The 16,181-nt window shown below is 37.3% G+C and overlaps 1 protein-coding gene across 1 annotated transcript in view; it reads right to left on the reverse strand.

The window, feature by feature from the left end:
* Positions 1-16,181, reverse strand: part of CTNNA3 (catenin alpha 3) — a 772,514-nt gene that overhangs the window by 634,482 nt on the left and 121,851 nt on the right. The window lies entirely within an intron of this gene.

Genomic DNA, 16,181 nt, shown 5'->3' on the forward strand with positions numbered 1-16,181 from the left:
TTTTTTTCAGCTTTATTGAGGTATAATTGACAAATAAAATAGCTTTCTTCTCTATAATAAAATTAATTTTTTTTATTCCAAACCCAGTTTTGCTCAGGGCAGAAATTTAATCAAATCCCTTTCAAGTAAACTCAGCCCCATTCAGTGATTTCTCAGTCTGTTTAGGTTTATAATTCAATCACATTCAGGTTTAAATCCCCCTCTCAGATTTTTCACCTGATTCTTCTCCCGGAAGATGAGTCTATGTCCCAGAAGGGTCCATGCAGCTATGAATCCAGAACAGCTGGGAAGACAGACATCTATACATCCATCTGGATCTGCCTTGGTCCTTCCCTGGCCTCCTCCTGCTCCTGATGCGGCTCCTCTCACCTGGTCTTCAGCACTGAGGGTATTCACTCACATGGCAAACAGACAGCCTATGGCTCTCTCAGTTCCCACCACACCCTGCAGCACTGGTGATCCCCGAAGTCAGTTATACCCTCACCCATTCCTCTTCTATCTGCTTTCTTTGTTTCCTCCACCTGACCAAGCTCTCTGACCTCCTCTCTCACATGATTTCTGCACCACACTCTAATCCCAAGGAAATTTTCTGATGCCCTTCTGTACTGTTTCAGAACTAAAAAAAATAATAATTTTTATTCTAACTGACAAGATGGCAGAAAACACTCACTCTGCCCTTAAGATCCCTACAAACCTTTCTACTTTCAGAGGTCCAGATTCACTGGTCATCTCAGAGTCCTCAAACTCCAGTAGAGTAAGTTTCACCACGTCTCCTACCCTGGGGGAATGGGGGAGTAGGGGCAGACAGTGGTAGGAGATAGGAACAAGAACAATGCCTAATGGCTCCAGTCCCCTCCACCTCTCCTTCTTCCTCCAGCTTGGAGGATATTACCCGGGGTGGCAGTGAAGAGGGGAAAGAATACCCTGGTCATGTCTACTGGTGCCTCCTTGCAAGATATCAAGAATTGGCCGTTTTGGGGCTGGCCTAGTGGCACGTTGGTTAAAAGTTGGCTTGGGACACCAGCTCTGAGCAGCAGGACCCCGGTTCGGATCCCACATGAGGGCCAATGACGCTGCGCCCTCTACAGCTAGGATGGTGAACAACAGCTCAACCTGGAGCTGGGCTACCGTGAGTCGCCGGTGAAGGCATAGGCTGAAGTGGGGCTGCAGTGGGGCTGCAGTGGGCTGCTGTGAGCTACCATGAGCAGCTGTCCAATGGCCGGTGAGCAACTGCCTCACCCTGGAAGAGTGCAATGATAACACCAACATGGGCCAGTGAAGCGACGTCCTCCACAATGAGGCTGAAGAACAAAAGGACAGCAACTTGTCTGTTCCCCTTCCCTGATTCCCCAACGCTGTTCCCCTTCCCCAATAAAATATTTTTAAAAAGGAAAAAAAGGAAAAATTGGCCATTTTTTATTATCTAGGCCTGATTTGAGTCTTTCCTCCAGTGTGGGTGGTCCAAGAGAGAACAAATAGAAAAAAAAAACATAATATCTAAACATAAAATTATGCCACACACTTACATTTTGCTCCTAAGAAAGTACCTCAATTCTACATTACCATGAATTCTAACTCTTATAAATCTCCCTTCTTAACATTTGTTTAGCAGTGGCCATGTGCCTTCTAGACTACTGGTTCTCTAGCTATTAATAGAACTCACTTTCCTCTTATGGTTACAATGTCCTCGTCCACACCTCTCCTTGTTAAACACTGTGTCATTGGCACTACCTCCAGACAATCCCTCTGCCTGCATATTAAGCATTTTAGTCATCGTCACAAGAAATTGGGAGAACATAGTGGGAGTAGTAACTAGGACCAACAGGGCTGGCCTTATGGGACATTATCAAAATATAATCTGCTCTCACCCATCATTTCAAGGCCCAGGTCATAACACTATAATAACATTTCCATCACACAATTATTGCAAGAATTAAATAAGTTAAGACCTAACCTGTACAGTAGGCACAGCTTCAGAGACAGAAAATCTTCATTACTAAAGAATGTCCGATAGGCACCACCTCCTAACATTCCAACTTCTCTGTCAATGATCTGTAAATGGACATGTATGTGTACTAGGAGTCTCTCCATTATTATGTCAATAATCATCACATATTTTTTTCTTTATTAAAGGAAAATGTTGCATAGTATGTTTCTTGTATCAGAGCACCATAGTAGAAAGTCGTATTTATAATATATAATGCTGGGAAGAGTCTATCTTCTTTCCATAAACTCACTTTCCTTATAATTCTATTATTTTTTTCACAACTCCTTCTAGTAGAAAATGGTTCCATGCATAAAGAACACAGCTTTTATCTTACTGTGTGACAGACCATATATGCCTTTTATTTTCAGCAGACTAGCCTCAAACACTGGTGGGGATTGTCTTGGCTTGTGTTAGTGCTGAAGAGAAAAATAAGTTTGAAAAAATAGTAAAGTACTTTTGGCCTTAACTGAAGCCAAATTCCAGGTTTTTATATGATTTAATACATTATCTCAGGATTATTTTTAATGCATTTGCCTTAAAAATTCCAAACTTCCTAAATTGCTGCATAATAATTTTGAGTATCCTTTTCAACAGGAGGTTCTCACTCGCTATTGTTTACTCTAGCCCTGACCCAAGAGAACCTTTTATAAGGCAAATTGTTAGAGTATGGTTACGTTAAGAAAAATATTCATATAGGTGACAAGATATGAAATGAGTTCAGGTTTTGGGAACATGGTTATCTGTTATGAAGAAATTTTTAATTGCTTATGACATGATGCAGTGAAATGAGTTCTTAGCACTGTCCAAATTCTACCAAATTTGGAATACAGTCCCAATGAAATGTAGCAAATAAGAAATGTTGATCATATTTTTCATTAATAATTGTAAACTATATATTGTTTCTGGTGTCTATAACTCCTCACACTTATTATTGTCAGAGGACTCCTAGGGAATATATGTCCTTCACCTTCAATATGCTATATATCAATCTTAACTATTTTTTTTGTTATTACCCTAAGTGATTGCTCTTTTTGATTATTGGCTTTTAAACTAAATATGCTTTAATTGCAGATTTCATACAAATAAGTTACCAGTCTCATTTATTTATCCTAAAAATCCTGACAATTACCCATGGTCTTCAGTATCACCAACACTTTTTTTAGTTAACTCTAAGAGCTTGATCTTCGAGTGTGTTCACTGACCTGAGGTCTCATATAGAACCATGTACAAAAAGACCTTAAAAACATAGAATGATAACATCTATTCCATTTACACTAACATTCTTGAAAATTTTCATCTTCAGTTTTCTTTATAATGATATCCTAGTGACATTAAAACCACTAGCTTTCTATAGCAGCAGTGTGCACAAACAGTTCTTGCATCAAGGGTAAGATATAAACCATTCCAAAAGCTCTTAAAAATATGGAGTAACAAAGATGGCAAGATATTCTCTATGTCTGCAGGGCTACAGGTTTCGAGAAGAAAATGCACAGCCATTGATACAAGTTACTCATGAGCACCACATGTTTCTGAGTGCTAATTTTCTTACACATCACTTAATACAGAATCTAATTTAAGTTTCCTTCACTTCATAAACACCCTACTTCTGGCATAATTCTATTTTCTTTTTCATGGATCCAATTCTAGTCCATTATTTTAGCATAAAACAAGCTCGAGTGTCTTAAGTATCCTAAGCCAGAGATTCTGTATTCCCACTTTTTTAAGGAAAAAAAAAAGTTTCCTGATAAATTTCAAAGATATTCCAAAAAGATCATTTCTTCTATGTTTAAAACAAAATTCAGGTACACTTAAGTCATTTCCTTCAAATTCGTCCTCAGACCTAATGCTTCCCATATCCTAAGTAAAATAAATATCATTTCCCAATTATTAAATGAATTTGGCCTTACGTGTGTCTACTCCTACTATATAGTATAAACATGTTTTTATTAGAATGAGCAAGAGGCAAGCTAAAACTTTCTGTCCAATGTTTTCCTAACAAATGCATACTGCTGCTTACCAACATTTCTCTTTATCCACGTGACACTGTATCACACCCCCAGGACTTACTACACTGACCCAATGAGAGAAGTGATATCTTTACCTTGAGAAAATGAACCTTGGACTTAGACTCAAAAGCTGACAAAGAAACCCCAAAACTTGGAGATTTACCACAGTAATTTACCATATTTAGTTTCGCAAAATTCACAAGTGATGATTGTCAATATCGAAATTGTCAAAAGTATCCTAACTACACTGAATGACTCCAGCATTGAAGCTGGGGAAATGACCAAAATTCAATTATCTTTAACTTTTACAAATATAAATTTAGGATGAAGACATAAATTTGTAACTATCAGCGATGAAACATGTGGTGACCATTTCATTCTGCACCAATGCAAGTTCCAACAAAGGCTTCAGTAACACCCAGTGTTTGGATGGAGAGCTTAGCACAGTAGAGATAAGTACCAGTATCTAAATCAGAGTGAGAAAATATGATAATTTCTTCATTAAGCAAATAGTAAGGTTTAAAGAAAATATGTAACTTAAATTAAATTCAGAGTACAAAAAAAATACCCTGGAAATAATCAAAACAGTTTCATCCAATAATCTAAATGCCTCCTATCAACAATCAGCACCACACTTTGAAAACCACCTACAGGTCAGCTGTTGATGCTGTGTGGATGCAGCCACAGATCATTACCTACTTAATTGTGTATATATTTAATAGGCTCATACAGCTCATTTGGAACAAAGGTTTTATAATGGAGTAGATGATAAATACTTAACTATGGCATGAACAGATGCTATAATAACATGAGCAGCATTTATACAGAGAATATTAACATGTACTAATGCCATATGCTACAATAGAAAAAAATTAGATTCATAAAAATACAGTTAAAGGAATGCAATGTACATTGCAGGTTGATATTGTAGCATCTTGTTAAAACCCTATAAGTGATACTAAAAATATTAAGCAAAATTACAGTTAATTTGGTCAATGAATACAAGTATCAGCTGCCCATAGAAGGAAGAAAAGCTATTTACATTGTAAAAAATTCAGATATCTCAACGAAAATGTAATATGACTCTGAAGAATATTAATTAGATGAAAACCTATACATACACATACCCTCTAAATCACTGAAACAAAACGGGGAGCAAGCCAGCAATGCAGCTCCACCTTCTGGTAGTAAATTGCCCCTCAGCTAGATGACTGTTGGCATGTGTTTCTACTGCTGTCACATTTGGAACATGAGAAATACTGTAAATGCTGATTGGATTCTTCCTAAAGAGCAAACTTGAAACTGTCCAAATGTGGCATTTTAGAGAACAAAAATGAATATGCTTTTTTAAAAAAAGAAATTAAATGAATTTCTCATTACATATTAAATCAGCCCTCCGGCAATCAGCCCCTAACATCTATAACAGGCTGCATGATGGGTGTTCGCATGTTAAAGGCTCAAGCTCTCAGCAGAACTGTTGGCCCCATATAAGCAGCATCAACACTTCCTTTGAATGTTAGCCAGCAGCGCTGTAGGCGCTGCTATTAACACAGAGAGCTGGAGCTGTAATCTTTTTGCCTGACAAGGACACAGCAACCGTCATTGTGATGTTTTCTGATTGTGCATGCAGGTAGAAATGCACAGCTTAGATACACAAAGCTAACAAGAACATGTTCGAGATTAACAATTTTCATCAGTTTTATAGAATGTGACGGAGCTTGTTTTTCTGAAACAAATGCTGCCGAGTCAATACCAGCTGGTCCCATGGTCAGTTCGGCCAAGTCACAGTGGACACTGCAGGGCTAAAATACTACTTCTTTTTTTTTCCCCAGGCTCTTCAAGCTAGATGGAACCTGAAGATGATATTTTTATTGGTTTCTTTTTTTTATTAGTTTCAGGTGTACAAAACAATGTACTAGTTTGACATTTACACTCCTCACAAAGTGATAACCCCCCTCCCCCAATCTACTACCCCTCTGACATCATATATAGCTGTTACAACTCCACTGTCTCTATTTCTTATGCTGTGCCCCACATTCTGTGAACATATATATATATATATATATATATATATATATATATATAAAATTATAGTTAACATTCATTATTATTCAGCTTCAGCTTCAGGTGTACACTGCCATGCCGTGGTCAGGTACCTATGCTGTCCATGAAGTGGTCTCCCTAATAAGACAAGTATCCATCTGATATCCTACAAAATCTTTACATCATTGATTATATTCTCCAAACTGTCTTTTGTATCCCCGTGGCAATCTTGTGGTTACCGATTGTGCTAAAATACTACATTCTTATTCTTCTTCAGCTCCTTGTCCCTTAGATGCAGCTTCTCTCCTATTCAATCTATTCTCTTTCATCTTATGACAAATATATGCAAAAGATAACTTCTACAACTGCTTAAATATGTAATTTAATATATACATATATATGTGTATATATACATATATATACACATACACATATACATGAAGAAACATGTCTCCCCACAAGACAGAAAAACATCAAAATAGACTATAAAATTTGTGATAAAGGACTAGAGTCTTCTTGGGCCTCATTTTTCTCATTTCTAAAATATAATGCTTGAGTTAGAAAAATTCTAAAGACTCCTTAGTTTAAAGTTCTCTGATTCTTGTACATGTTTTTAGCTTGCGTCTTAAGCCACCAGAGTCATACTGTTAGCAGTGAAAAGTCATCCTCTTTCCATGCATAGATTAGAGAAGGTATTTTCAGAGTTAGCTCTTTTAGGACTTTACTTTCTCATCAATAACAACTTTTATTGTCAACCTTATAGACTTAGGTGTGTCCATATAAGACATGCATAAGTGCCACATTGATATAAACACTAATTTTTTACCACCTCTAAAACTCTTATCAGCATTGTAAATTTTGAAAACTCATAACAAAGTAATAACTATTTTAATAAGCATTCTCCACTATAAAGTAGCTATAAGCTGCCCACAAGGCAAACTCTATAAGAAACAACCTTGTAAAAAATAAACAAATCTTTTCTGGTGCTTGAAAATCAGCTAGTATGTACTTGATTCAACAGCTTTCTACCTAAGTGCCACCAATAAACAACCTTAGAGACAAAAGATGGAAATAGAATGGCAAACCTTAGAACTTAAAAGATGTCTCTGATGTTTTTACTTTATTAATTTAATGGAAGACACCTACTGTCATGACCATTAACAATATCCAATGTGGAAATAAAATTTTGGAAGGAGAAAAAGTAAATAGTATGGATCATTTTAATCATTTGATATTAAATAATGGGTGAAGTTCTTACAGAAAAATCCATATGGTTTTTTTACTTCAGACTATAACTATAGAAAAAGAAATCACCCTATAAAGATCTGCAATTTATGAAGTAGTCAAATGGTTGGATAGCTACTGCGATAAGCTAGAAATTAGGAAATGTGAATATTAATTCTAAATCTGCTGCTGACTCAGAATGACCTTGAGTAATGAGTGATATATCCAACCTTTTCCCTCTTCCTCTCTCTCACCACACCAACTCTCTACATCAGAAAACAGAACTAATGTAATGCCACTTCTTTTTTTCCTTTGAGATGAACAACTGTGTACAATTGAATAAAAATGGAATTGCATGTATATGTGGATAAAGAAAGCATGTTTGGATTGGTTTGCATTTCGCTCTAGCACCCTATCTTATAATTAATTTTTATACCTGTGCAATGAATTATTTTTTATTTTTTATTTTTCAATTACAGTTGACATTTAATATTTTATATTAGTTTCTGGTGTACAGTATAGTGGTTAGACATTTATATAATTTACCAAGGGATCCCATGATAAGTCCAGTACCCACCCATCTGGCATCACACTGTAATAGATCTTCTTAATGTCCCTTCCCATATTATTACATACCCAGCTTTGAGCTACCTGCACCTGGGGTAGGGAGTTTCTGGAACACTGATCACTTTGCATCTTAAGCATCTGCATCTCTCTGCTTCACTGCCTGAGAGATTTCTCTGGCACCACAGGAGCTTGCCACGCACAGTGATAACCCGGATTGGGGAGAGAGAGCTTTGTCCAATGGGGACAGAAGTTAGGGAACGAAATACGTACTACAGCTTTTCCATCTACCAGTGGGATGAATGTGAAGCATGTTTCACATGGTTCTCAGAGGGTCCACAATGAGATTTAATGTCAGTGCCCATAGGGGTAACCTGCTCTTTTTTAAAGAGTTTTATTAAAATATAACTGGCATACAATATTGTATTAGTTTCAGCTGTACACAATAGTTACTCAACATTTACATACCCAAAGAAGTGATCACCATAAGTCCAGCAACCATCTGACACTACACCACGCTATCACAATATTATTGACTATATTTCCTATACTGTATCTTACATCCCTGTGACTTTTTTGTTTTATACCTGGAAATTTGAACCTCTTATCTTCCTTCACCTTTTTCTCCCCTTTTTATTTTTTCAATTACATTTGACATTCAATATTATTTTATATTAATTTCAGTAGTACAGCATAGTGGTTAGACATTTATATAATTTAAGAAGTGATCCCCCTGACTAGTCTAGTACCTACTTGGCACTCTATGTAGTTATTATGTTATTGTTGTCTATATCCCCTATGGCTTACTTTACATCATGACTATTTTGTAACTACCTACTTGTACTTCTCAATCCCTCACTTTTTTCACCCTGCCCCCAAACATCCTTCCATCTTTCACCCCAATAAACCTACTACCCTTCTGACACCATATATAGTTATTACAATATTTTTGACTATATATATATATTCCTTATACTACAACCAATTTGTACTTCTTAATTCCTTCCCCTTTTCACCCTCCCCCAACCACCCTCCTTTCTATTGATGTAAACCATCATAATGGTCTCTGTATCTATGAGTTTGTTTTTGTTTTGTTTTGTTTTGTTTTTTTAGATTCTACATATAAGCAAAATCACATTGCATCTGTCTTTCACTGTCTGACATACTCCACTCAGCACAATACCCTCCAGGCCATTCATGCTGCAGATCGCAAGAACCCATTCCCTTCCCTAACCAAGCAATATTCCACTGTATATAAGTACCACCTCCTCTTTCTCCATTCTCCCATAGACGGATACCAAGGCTGCCTCCAAATCTTGGCCACTGTAAACAACGCTGCAATGAACATATGGATGCACAGGTCCCCTCAAAGTAACATTTGGATTTCTTTGGATAAATACCCAGAAGTGGGGTTACTGGGTCCTTCTTTGTCTCTTGTTACAGCGTTTGTTTTAAAGTCTGATTTGTCTGGTATAAGTATCTTACCCCAGCTTATTGTTTGTTTGTTTGTTTGTTTGTTTGTTTGTTTGTTTGTTTCCATTCACATGAAATATTGTTTTCCCATCCCTTTACTCTCAGTCTGTGTGTGTCTTTCAATCTGAAGTGAGTCTCATGTAGGCAATATATGTAAGGGTCTTGTTTTCTCATCCATGCAGCCACCTATCTTTTGATTAGAGTATTTAATCCATTTACATTAAAAGTAATTGTTGATAGACATGTAGTTATTGCCATTTTATTACTTGTATTATTTTATCTTTCTTTTTCAGCTTAAAGAAGTCCCTCTAAGATTCCTTATAATTCAGGTTTGGTGGTGATGAACTCGTTTAGTTTTTTCTTGCCCAGGAAACCGCTTAATGAATTTTTAAATCATGTCTGAAATACTTTGGGATCTTCAGAAACTGTTTTATAAATTACATAAATAATCATTTTACTTGATTGGACAAATAAAAAACAGAATACCATCTCAGACATGAATATTTTGATATAGCAATCTTGGGTTCCGTTACTCTTAAAAGGAATAATTCAATCAAGCCTCTTTTAAGAGACTTGGATTAATTACAGAACAAAGAAAGGAAGGACCCTCTCCCAACTGAGCTATTAACATATTTCATCTAACAAAGGCCATTGAAGTAGACCTATTGCTTACAGAACCACTGTTCTAGACACTTACCACCTCCCTTTAGTGTTCATTCAGTCCAGCCCCCAATTACACTCTTCCTTAGACTGCCTCTAAACAATCCCAGAGGCATACAAGTATATATTTTATTTTCAAAGATCTTAAGTAAAGTATATTTACAAGTTCCATTTTTATTGTTAATGTAAATGGGAAAATAGTTCTATTGTATACTGTCCTTACAGATAAGCAACACCCAGTGCAATATCATTGCATATCCCCATATCCTAGATGATCTATAACATTTTTATTGCTATACGTCTTTACGTCTTTACATGTTTGAAGACTATTACTGGAATTCATCAACTTCCTCGTCTCTATATGCTATAGAACAACAACAAGCTTAACACTATTTATTTTTGTTTCGCTAAGCATTGTTTTCACAGGAGCCCTGCATTGTCTTATGTCCTCAGAGTTCTTAAGTTCAGGGTAAGCCTAAAATTGCTCTCTAAGTGGTCAGTTATTATCCATCTGGAATTTTATTTTCAATGCAAGGGTGTTAACCTGTAGCCCTTCTCACTAAATAAATTTCATCTAATTTATTTCTGTTTTTATTCATTGATAAGGGATCATTTTAAATGTAATTCCTATCTTACAAGGTATCGTGTACCTTTCTGGTTTTGGAGTTATCTAAAGGGGTTAACCACTCAGCTCAGTAGAAGAAAAAAGCAGCTGCTTGCTCCTGAACATCATCACTAAAGACAGAACAATATTGGACTGTATGATACCATCCCGAACGGAAGGGAATGTGTAAGTACACAGGATGTAATTATAACATGAGTTAGGATTTAGCCAGAACATTGAGTCTAGGACCCTATTTCCACCACAGATTGCCATGGGACAATACTCAGGACCTTAATTTCACTGCACATCAAGAGACACCGCCTTAGAAACACATTAGAACCAAATACTGCTACAACTCCTTCAAAAGGTATCAACATGTTTGTGTGTGTGTGTGTGTGTGTCAGATCACCAATCCTCAATTACGTATGTTCAAAAACATTCCATCCAACATGTTCAGAACGGTGCTGGACTCTATGTGCAGTATAAAAGTAAACAAAATAGAGAACTTGTCCTTATGGAACTTATAAACCAGTTAGGAAGATGACTTATGAGAAAAATACAAAAACATTACAACAGCTACCACTTATACTAGTAACATGCCAGGCACTGTGCTAAGTCCTTTGCATACTGATTCCTTTATGTCTTTTAAAGTACTTAGGCATATAGGTACTCTCTACTTTATATATTGGTTTGTCAAAATAGGCTACAAGCTAGATGTTATTTTCCTAACATTTTAAAAGAAGAAATTAGAGTGCCCGAGGCAGTACAAATAGTGTCACAAGATTTGGCTGACTAGAAAGCCTACACTCTAACCTGCATTACATGGATCCTCAATGGGTACATGATCAATCAGATGCTAAATTGTATGACATAGCTAAAACCTAAGAAGGAAGAGTTTACATATTGACGAGAAGTCATAGGATAAAGAATCATGGAGGAGGCTAGACTTTCGTTTGACTTTAATGAATGATTAGTAGTTAAATAAGTAAATAGAAAGGGGCTAGATATTCTAAATACCAAGTTATATAAACTTTGTGAAAAGGCCAGAAAGCAAGAATAGCAAGCCATGATCAGGGAGACATGAAAAAGATCGGGGTATGTGTTCAAACACGGATATGTATCTGAAGTACAATATCTTAATTTCATGTACCTTCACATCAATGTGTAAATGTGCCTTAGTCTGCATAATATTTGACTCAAAAATATCAATTATAAGTTACATAAAAAAACTTCAGAAACTTCTGGAAAAGGGATGTGTCTTACAATACTATTTTAAGTCTTAAGGGTAGAAAAAGAGAGGAAGGAATTAAATTAGAGTCCAGATAATCAAACTTTATTTTATTTTATTCCATACAAAGCCCCCAAGTAAATCTCTTGATTTATAACATCTCAAATTATTACATAAATCTGAGCTCTATATAATAGCTGAAGCTTGCTATCACCATTGCTATGTAACGTCAACCAGGAGAATAAAACCCAAACAGATAAACTCTAAGACTGCATCTCCAGATAGTAAAAACTGAAAAAAAATCTCTAGATTATCCCGTTAATCTTGCCTTGTCATCCATTCACTTCAAGCTGATTCATCCTGGGAAATCCACCACCTCATCTGTCATGGCCTCCCCTCACCTTTTCCGTCCAAGGCTATTTTCAACATTAGTCTTTCTTGACAATAGGAAAATGGAGAGATGCTTGTGCCCCAACCTAAAAATAGCCCAAGGAATAGCTGAAGTGTAAGCACTTACTCTTAAAAAAAGAAAAACAGAAAGAAAAGAAATAAGCTCACACTTAGAAAGCACAATAACCCCCAAACCCAAGGTACAAGAATAGAACAAAATACTCCAGGTACCTACCTAGTTCAGGGAAAGAAACCTCTCAAAATGATGTTTAAAATATCATAGAAAGGGACAGAAAATAAAATTCAATGAATGAGTCCAAGATAACAATTATCACCAACTCACTAGACATCCATAACTGATAGTTAAGGTACCATTGATATTTTGTGTTTGTTTAAAGAAATGATGGCAAAAGAAAAGCTAGGCGAAAACCTAAATAATACACAAGGCAAGGGGCAACCTGTCAACCTTTGGCATCCATGAAGCCATAGGGTTAATACCCTCCTAAATTTTAAAAGTGTAGTAAAACACATCAATTTAATTGCCTGTAATCTGAAGCCAGAATTTTGCATGCTTTCTTGTTCATAGCAACAACAGCACCAAGAAGTATTTATTGAGCATCTGCCATGAGTCAGATACTGTTGTGAGCACTGCAGAGAATACAGCATCGAAGGTGACAGATGTGGCCCTGTCCTTATGGAGACTATGTTCTGTCACCACAAGGAATGATAAACATGGCTGGACCAGGGAAACAAACCATGACTAATTTTCTGGTACGAAGAATCCTGCTTTACAAGACAGAAACTTTCTTGTTGAATTGTCATTTTACAGAATGTTTTCTGTATGTTTTACAATAGGAGAAGCTTACTAGTGTGTAATTAACAGGTTTGGGGGCGCTTTAAAGGAGTAGGATAGGAGATAAAAAGGCAAATCCTACCAGTCAGGGAGAGTTAATGTTCTGACTCCCTGAACCCTGCCCATCCAGGAAACTCACCTGTTGTCTTGATACAGAAGAAATTGGTTAATATTACAATACAAACTTCTAGGAGCTTTGCTACATCCGGAAGCAAAATGGGAAGCGAACAAAACTTGTCTTCGCTCTTCCCTGCCATCTCCCTCGTTCGCTATGTCTTTCTGTATCCTCCTTTTCTCCCTTTTGCTAGTTTAAGATTTTGTTTTTTATTCTTCAAAAAAAAATCAATGTTTTAACTTACTAAACACATACAGTATAAAACCAAATACAGTCTAATTTCCCTCACTGTATCACTCCTATCTTATCCTTATAAGTCCTTTTCCTCTTTGCCCATCATTCTTTGGTCCCTGACTTTTTTCTTTCTACCATCCTTATGTTTGTGACCACTTTCCTCCAGTTCCCTTTTCATCTTTTCTGGGTAGAAAAAAAAAAGATCACTGAGGTATAGGGAAGGGTGGAGTCTAGTAAGACAAAGGCAGACAGTATGTTATGTGTACAGGCAAGTCCATTTCATAAGGATTTATCCCTTTGAGTTTAAAAAGTTGCTCTGTATGAATAAATTTCACTAGAACTAAGGTTGCTAGACATAACACTAAGAAAATTGTGAAGATCAAGGTTTACACATTTTCTTAGCTTTCTCAAGATATTCTTTGAAAAGTCCTTTTGTGTTTTTGTACGTATTGAATAACCAGAGAGAGAGAGAGAGAGAGAGAGAGAGAGAGAGAGAGAGAGAGAGAACCATCCCTGTCTTTTGCCTCTCACTGGGTACACACTTTTTTTTTTTTTAAGATTTTTATTGGGGAATTGGGTGATGGGAACAGTGCTGGGGAATTGGGGGAAGGGGAACAGACAAGTTGCTGTCGTTTTGTTCTTCAGTCTAGTTGTGGAGGACGTTGCTTCACTGGCCCAAGTTGGCACCATCATTGCGCTCTTCCCGGGCGAGGCAGATCAGTCGCCGGCTTCTGGATGGCCACTCACAGAGGCTGCTGGCCGCTCATGCTGGCTTCTGGCTACACACGGTAGCCCATGGCAACCCACTGCAGCAGGGGCTGCAGCCTACACCGTCACCGACAACTCACGGCAGCCCAGCTCCAGGTCGAGCTGTTGTTCAGCATCTTAGCTGTGGAGGGCAGTGTCACTGGCCCTCATATGTGGGATCTGAACCGGGGCCCTCTGGCGTCCCAAGCCAGTTCTTTTTTTTTATTGTTAGTTTCAGGTGTACAGAACAATAATGTTGTAAATATTTCTTAGGGGGCCAGATGGACTCATCCTGTTGGGGAGACCACTTCATAGTTGGTGTAGAGGCCTGACCACCGCACTGTATTTCTGAAGCTGATGTTGAATAATATTGTATGTCAACTATAATTATATATACATATAGTCTCGGGACATGGAGTAGAGAGTGGGAATGGAATCAATGGAATTGTAATAGATAAGCATGATATCGGGGGTGGGAGAGCAATACATGGGGGAGGGGGTTTGTTACTTTGTGAGGGTGAAAAGGGTAACTATTGCATTGTTCCGTACACCAGGTACACACTTTCAAATGTTCCTTTTCCCCAGGGTCTGGCGTCTCCTAAAATTGTTTTCATACTGCATGCCTACAATTCCTCACTTTCCTACCCTGCAACCTGGCTCCCTGCAGGGAGATTGAGAATGAAACCAGGGATTAGCCCAGGCTTGGAATCAGGCTGGTTTACATTGGAAGCCCAGCTTTCTGTTTTATTAGCCCAGTGACCTTAGGCGACTTACTTAACTCTCTTAACACTTTTCTCGTCTATAAAATGATGCTCATAACACCAATCCTATTATATTGTTATCAGCATTTAATTACCTGATCCATAAATGTATTACTCACACTCTGTGGCATACGTTGCTGTTTAATAAATAGTATATAACTTATAGATACATATACATAAGTATATGTATACCTCCCATGTGCTCCTTTTTCTCCCATACCCATGCAATTTACCGATCTGTCCTCAATGCCATTCTCCCAGAGTTCTGCCCTTGAAGCATTCCCGTTTTTCCAAATTCACAATTAGCTAATGTAAGAATCTAATCACTGAGAATGTGCTAATGAGCAAGGATAAGAGGAGAGGACAGTGACTACTGGCTGCCAACTCCAATACCCCTCAGTAAAATATGGCTCTTGGAAACAAAACTGTACTCAACATTGCATGGCCAAAGCAGTGACTCACGTTGTGAATTTTAAGCACCATCATCTGGGAACTTACTGCAGCAGCTCAGAAACAGTGACTGCTTCTGTTACCTGTGCTAATAATACCTAGGCCATTCACTAATTTAAAAATAGGAAAATAAAGCTTAAATGGATATTGTGTCCTTTTTTATATAAATTAAAGTATGTGTAGAGATATTACATTTGCCCCAGGACATTCTACAAAATAAATATCCCTCCTAGAAAAACAGGGCTATGGGAAGGTTAAGTGCCCATGTAATGTCTGTGATAAAGCAAAACCTAAACACAATTCTCTTTTCAAGTCAATATTTCTAGGCTATACTATGTTGACTTCATGAGGTGTAACTAAATATAGGAAGCCCTGCTTTGAAAACTCCCATCTGAAAGATCCAAAGTTTGTGAAATTGGCAATGGCAGGAGAGTCATACCTTTTGCCACACTAACAGGAAAGACTCTTAAGTAATGGACTTGGTGCCTGGCCATCCGAGTCAGCCAGTTAGTCATTTTTCTAGACACTATCCATCACTGAGCACATTCCCAAATTTCATGCAACCTAATTTAAACATCTAACTGGCTGTTCTGATGGGAACAAACATTCAATCAAAGTAAAAGCTTGACAACCCTGACATCTAGTGGCTGTGAAGAAACTGGAGAAGATCCAGCTTGGACAAAGTAGCTAGCTTAGCGACTGCGACAGTATCTCACAAACACACAGAATTTAATGAATATTAATATTATAAAACACTGATTCTAAAAGCAACCCTACAGAAGCCTATTTGGCTCTGAATTTATCTTGAGATCTATACAAGGAGGCGGAAAGATTTGCATGTG

Source organism: Hipposideros armiger, unplaced genomic scaffold (assembly GCF_001890085.2).
Source record: "Hipposideros armiger isolate ML-2016 unplaced genomic scaffold, ASM189008v1 scaffold_15, whole genome shotgun sequence".
Taxonomy (NCBI): domain Eukaryota; kingdom Metazoa; phylum Chordata; class Mammalia; order Chiroptera; family Hipposideridae; genus Hipposideros; species Hipposideros armiger.